The sequence below is a fragment of the Equus quagga genome, unplaced genomic scaffold, assembly GCF_021613505.1.
Source record: "Equus quagga isolate Etosha38 unplaced genomic scaffold, UCLA_HA_Equagga_1.0 HiC_scaffold_5930_RagTag, whole genome shotgun sequence".
In the NCBI taxonomy this organism is placed as follows: domain Eukaryota; kingdom Metazoa; phylum Chordata; class Mammalia; order Perissodactyla; family Equidae; genus Equus; species Equus quagga.
Window position 1 is genome coordinate 3,402 of NW_025794152.1, and position 7,033 is coordinate 10,434.

The 7,033-nt window shown below is 36.4% G+C and overlaps 1 pseudogene; it reads left to right on the forward strand.

Moving 5' to 3' along the window:
* The first annotated feature begins 280 nt into the window (after positions 1–280).
* On the forward strand, positions 281–1,277 carry LOC124232423 (olfactory receptor 5D14-like; annotated as a pseudogene).
* Positions 1,278–7,033: the final 5,756 nt, after the last annotated feature.

Genomic DNA, 7,033 nt, shown 5'->3' on the forward strand with positions numbered 1-7,033 from the left:
AACTTAATTCAAATTCTGGCACTTAGATCGACTTCAAAACCCAACTCATCACTAACAAGCTGTGTAACCTCTAACAAGTTCCTTAACTTACATATGCCTCAGTTTCCTTATGTAAAATATGGGGCTACCTGTTTTACAATTCATAGTGGTATTTGAAGATTGAAATTAATATATTTGAATCTTTTAGCACAATGCCTGCCACATGGTAAATGTTATAAAAATTTACTATCATCATTAATATTTTTATTATCATTATTTCAGATATTCTTCAACAACAATCATGTTGTTAGCTGAAGGAAATCAGAGTACTGGAGCCACGTTAACCCTCTTGGGCTTCTCAGAATATCCAGACGTTCAGGTGCCCTGTTCCTGGCATTCTTGACCACCTACACAGTCACTTTGGTGGGGAACCTCAGCATGATCATGATCATCAGGATCAGTCCTAAACTCAACATCCCCATATATTTTTTTCTCAGCCACTTGTCCTTTGTTGATTTCTGTTATTCCATTATAGTTACACTCAAACTGTTAGAGAAGTTGGTTGTGGAAGACAGAACCATTTCTTTCATAGGATGCATCATGCAATTCTTCTTGGCTTGTATATCTGCAGTGGCAGAAACATTCATCTTGGCAGTGATGGCCTGTGACCACTTTGTGGCCATCTGTAATCCTCTGCTTTATACAGTGGCCATGTCACAGAGGCTCTGTGCCCTCCTGGTGGCTGGGTCATACCTCTGGGGTATGGCTGGCCCCTTGGTACTCCTTTGCTATGCTCTTCGGTTAAACTTTTCTGGACATAACATAATCAACCACTTTTTCTGTGAATATACTGCTCTCATTGCTGTCTCAATCTCCAATATACAAATTCCCCACCTACTGCTCTTTGGTTTTGCCACCTTCAATGAGGTGAGTATACTATGCGTCATCCTTGCTAGATATGTATTTATTTTTAAGACTGTACTTAACATCTGTTCTGCTAGCGGGCGTTGTGAGCCTTCTCCACCTGTGCCTCCTACCTTATCGCCATCACCATCTTTCACGGGACCATCGTTTCCTTCTACTCTGTGCCCAACTCCAAAAACTCTTGGCAAATTGTCAAAGTGGCCTCTGTATTTTACACAATGGTCAACCTCATGTTGAACGCTCCGATCTATAGCTTGAGGAACAAAGCTGCGAAGGATGCCTTCCAGAAATTAATTGACACAAAAGTCCTGTTTTCTGAACCAATCTCAAAAGATGTTTTTAATCTTAAAAGCAGTGGAAACAGAGTCTTCTAAAACCTACAGCACATATTCGCATGAGGTTTTTTTGGTGACTGATGTCACCATATTTTGAATCGGTAAACTGAATTCCCTTGAAGTTATTTGTGTTGTATGTCACTGAAGCATTGTGTATTTTTTGGGAGATACAGATGGATACGCTATGTGATAAAAGGGGGGATGATACTCTTCTGATACTTTCATTCCTTGGGTTCTGCAAATTCTATGAATCCACAATCTTGGGCTTTCTAACAATCAGCTTATGCTGAGAAGTAGATTGGGCAAGGACAGTTACATCTATTGTGTAGATGATGACACAGAGATTCAAGAAACTAGCCTAGAATTGACTGAAATGATTAATTTAAGACAGGAACTCAACTCTGTTAACTCTAAATCTAGTGTCCTTTCACTCTAGTACCTTGGAGACTATTAAAGTCATCAAGTGAAAAGTTGGTGGGAAATGTTTAAAGGAAGTAATCAACCTGACACTGCCTGAATCCACAGATCAGACTTAGCAGCACTAAAAGTGGACAACTAGTTAACACGTATGTCACAATTTGATGCAACTGGCAATAGTCACAACCACCTATGAAGAATTCTTGCCTAAAGGAAACTAAAAGAGTGAATCTAAACTAATAAAGCTTCTTGATGTACCAGTTTAAAGGAATTGGTGCAGGAACAAGTCAAATGATGACAAATAAAGCAATAAGAAAAATACAGATGGTCCAATTTTTCCAAAAAATTACCTGAACGCACATACATGTACATGAACACACACTCAAAACTGTTACACACTACACAGAACATAATGCTACAGAATACATGGAACTGTCACATAATAAAAAAATTTTAGTTATAACAACCAAATTTGTTTGATTCTTGATTCAAACTAACTGTACAAATATATCTTTGAGACAACTGGGGAAATTTAAAGTGAGTTTGGTATTAAATTATATAACAATATGTTATTTTGTTAGATGCAATTTTGGCATGAGTGTTTATTCTAATGCTTATTTTATCGATGGTTACATTTTTTATAAACTCCTGTTAATGACTTAGTACTGTTAGCAAGTGGATGGGAAGTCAGGGACTCACTGTCCCTAAAATGTCTTTACTTTTCAGGACAAAGAACACTACACATAGTCTTGCTTTCCAGGCTGCACACAGGACTTTTGGCCAAAAATGCATTTGGGACAGGAAAGAGAAGCAGTGTAGCAATGTAGTTCTTATAGTTGATTGTTTTGACGCTTGTACCGTTGGTGGAAGTACTTTTTATTTCCTTGAATGTCTTTAAAAGACTTAAAGTTTTAAAACTACATTGATAAACCTCTTTTGGTTTTATCATCCCAGATTATTTCAGTAGAGCTGAAATTATTTAAGGACAATTTCTTAAAGAAAATGTACTACAAAAGTACTCAACTAGTGCCATCTCATATTTTGTTGTTGTTCTAAAAAGTACCAACACAGTGGCACAAATACAGCTTTAAAGGACCACCAATTGATATACCCAGATAAGCTTCCTTTTTTCTTTCTGCCATAAATAATATCATGCTGAAATATCCAAGTTACATTTGTTGCAAAAGGGGTTTAGAAAACATAGGACACTACTGCAAACTGCAGAATTATTGAGATGCATGAAAAAAGCTGACTGTCGATTTGAAAATCAATTGTATTTGCTATTCCCTTTGTCTCAAATTCAACGCTCTTCCCTCAGTTATTTGCATAATTTGCTTTCTCACTTGGAAATGGTCCACACTCAAATACCACCTCACTATAGTCTTGTATGACCTCCCTATTTAAAATGAAACCTTCAATTATATATTTTTTTGCATTTATAATTACTGGAAAATCATTGCATATTTATTTTTTATTCCCCATTAAATTAAATTTGTTGAAAAATGGACATTCTTGCTCTTCTTCTCCAATACCTAAGATAGCACCTAGCTTAGGGTAAACCTCTAATAAACATTTATTGAAAGAATGAATGAATGAGTAATTACATATCCTCATTATGTACTCAACCTTATTTCCCTGGTTTCTGACTAGAGATAGAAAATTCAGCAGAGTGGACACTTGTTTTGGTTTGTCTTATTTTGTTTTATTTTGACCGCCAAGTTTCAATAATCACTTCTAAAACATCCTTATTGTTCTTTGTGAACTATCTCCTGTCTGATCTTAAATTCCTCATAGTTCTGGAAAGTTTGGCTCTATTCCAAGTTCATTGGAAGGTCATGTTTATTATTCAGTAAGATTCTTGGTACACTTACTTTATGTTAATCAATTGATGTAGGAGTTTAGAATATATAAGTGAACACATTCTCTGCTTTTCTTTTTCTCTGGAATTTTTATTCTAGCAGGGAGAAACAAACAATATATAATAACTGCAATAAATAAAGATTAAAAATATATTTGAAGCTTGTTAAGTACTTTAAACATTAAATTGGATAGTGGAGTAGCCCCTGCAGTACAATAGTATGTTCACGGAAGTTTCCACTGAAAGGTCCATTTGAACAAAAACTTAAGGGAAAGCATTTCAAGGAAGGGGGAAAAAAACTGGCAGAAAAGACCATAAGTAAGGAATGTACAATATTTTCTAGAAACAGAAGGCAAGGAACAGAAGGAAAGAGGTCAGACTAGCTGGGGCAAGGGTAATAGAACAGAACAAAGATTTAAAAGGGACTGGATAATTTTCCCAACTTAATATTAAATTTGTAAATATTTCTGTTTTAACTCTGAAGGCATCAAGATGACCTAGAAGATCTCCAATATGGTGAGAGTGGATGATATGGAGGCAGACAGTTATGCTTGCCATATAGTAGTCACTCAGTTAATACTTGATAATGAGGACTTTTATAATTACATAATTTTGGTAGTTGTATGAGGTATGGGACTAATTAGGGGCCTGGGGGAAGTGACCTTATAAATTTTCATGTGAAATACCCCTTATGCTGCTCCAGGTTTTCTAGCATACAAGAATTATGTTAGAGAAAGGTGATTAATTTTAATTGTTTATTTAATGACCTCAAGAGAATGGGGCAATGGGTGGTCTCTAGGGTTCATGTCCCAAAGGTAGTGACTGTAGCTATAAGAACACATGCATCACTCCCAATCTGCAGAGGTCCTCCCTTTGCCTCCAGCAGGTTTGTTTTAAGATTCTAGAGACAGATTGATGCTAATTTCAATGTAGGGTATGTAGAAAACAACATGATGGGGGAACTTATCCTTTAGATCTAGACAGCTCTTGAAAAATATTTAGCCCCTGCAAAAGTTACACATATGAACATGCAAAGAAGAGGATACATTTATTTATTTATTCTCAAGAGCTTTGTGTCAGAGGGCCTGGCTTGGCTGAACTCCTCGCTAACAGCCCATGAAGAACTGGTACTGGAGTGGGGAGGAGCCGAGGTACAGGAGTTGTGGGGAGAGAAGAGCTCTGAGAATTTGAGGGAATGTGCATTATCTTGATTCTACAAATTTTTGGAAAGGGATCCAGGTAGAACAGACAAATATTTAAATAAATTGAAACAAGCAGAGATTGAATAGACCCTCTATTGAAAAACAATTAAAAGTGATCAGCTTTAATTAAGATTATAAAGCAGGATACACATGTCCCTTGTGGGCAAAAAGTTACAAAAAAATTGGGAAAAGAGGGGCTGGCCCCGTGGCCGAGTGGTTAAGTTCGCGCGCTCCGCTGCAGGCGGCCCAGTGTTTCGTTGGTTTGAATCCTGGGCGCGGACATGGCACTGCTCATCAGACCACGCTGAGGCAGCGTCCCACATGCCACAACTAGAAGGACCCACAACGAAATATCCAACTATGTACCGGGGGGCTTTGGGGAGAAAAAGGAGAAAAATAAAATCTTAAAAAAAAAAAAATTGGGAAAAGAATTACACGGAAGAAGATTTCAGCTGTTATATTTCCTATATAGTTTTCAGGACACAGGAGCCATTATATTAAATATAATATTAGTTTAAAATGAATTTTTAAATGCTTTAGCTAAATTAAATATTGTATTATGAAAAAAGTTTGATAATTAGAACATCTGACTTTGTGATGGATTATCTTTTGAGGTTGTCGTTAATACTCAAATTTATGAATATAGGGACAGAGGGCTCTTGAGTGTCTCAGTTTTGCATATGATCTGACATTTTTATTGATGAGCCATCTGAAATCCATTTCTTGGGTTGTGGGACCAGAGGTAATCTTACCAGAAATGATAGAGAAAGAGTTTTCCAGAATGGTAAGATCTTAAAAGTGTTGGCAACCATTTAGAGAAATATAATTCTTTTGTATTACTATTTTCTCATGAAAAGTCTTTATAATGCAGTACTACCTCCAATTTAGAATCTCTCTCCCTCACAGGTAATATAGGACAGAAGGAATATCCTATATGTCTTGAAGGGAGAGTAGAAAGAGAGAAAGAGAGAGAGAGAGACCTTTGAAAGAGAAGTTTCTAAGTCAGAGTCTTTACTATACTTAGTTATTCCTGGGAGAGAAAATGTCCCTAAATCCCCTTCTCATTTCATCTCGATGTTCCTTTCTAGTATAACTCTGTGGCATGTATGCTGTCATTGGGCTATTTCTCATAGGTTTAGAGTCTCTAGTTTGTCAATTAAAAGTATGATGATTAGGGGTCAGCCCGGTTGCATAGTGGTTAAGTTCATGCACTCCACTTCGGCAGCCCAGGGTTCACAGGTTCGGATCCCCAGAGAAAACCCAGCACAGCTCATCAAGCTATGCTGTGGTAACATCCCACATAAAAATAGAGGAAGACCGGCACAGACATTAGCTCAGTGATAGTCTTCCTCAAGCAAAAAGAGGAAGATTGGCAACAGATCTTAGCCCAGAGCCAATCTTCCTCACATACACAGAAAAGGTATGATAATTCATAAAGGAAATATGTTAGTAGCTAGACAAGAATACGGATCAGGGTCTGGTGTAATAAAATGGATTTGGGGCTGGGAGTCTGGAGATGTAGGATCTGGTCACAGACATGTAGATTGGTACTTACTTGCATTTCGTTGGGAAAGCCAAGATTCTCCAGTTTCCCTTATGTCACCTCCAGAACAAGGAGGTAGACTAGATAACCTTTATCATCTGTTCCAATTTTATTATTCCTCAAGCAATGAGGAAGGATTGACATTTGGGATTCCCCGAGCTGAGGAGCATACTCTTTGAGAAAAATCAATTAAGCTTAACTTTGATAACAGATTTACTGAGTCAGAGTGAAAAGCAAAGATTAAAGTGTTATAAGGAATTAACAATAAAGGCACAAATGTAAAGTATTAGAGGTTTTCATTCTTAATGTCAAAGTATGAATATATGATGCAAAAATTAATTTGTTTAGAAATTTCTCATTTTTGTTACTGATTATAGTACTGACATAATCAGTCATTGCAGTATGCTAGGTTTATCTTTTATGAACTTATAATTTTCAAGGAGAGCTGAAAGTGTTATGGGAGGATTTGCTTTAAAATAACCATAAATCTCTTGATTTCATACTTTTTTGTAAATATTAAAAATTATAATTGAGTACAAACATAATGCAATAACTGTATTGTTTTTACATAAGGAAACATTTTAAATGGTCGTTATGTTTTACAATTTTATACATTTAGTGTATCTTGCATAGAAAATACAAAAAGAAATCCTGAAAGGCATATTTTGCTTCATTTTGCAGTCTTGGGAAGGGCAGTTAACCAAGCTTCTTATATCCTCACTCTCCTTAATATTTTTATTTTCAGGACTGATTCAGATTCTAACAAACAGAAACC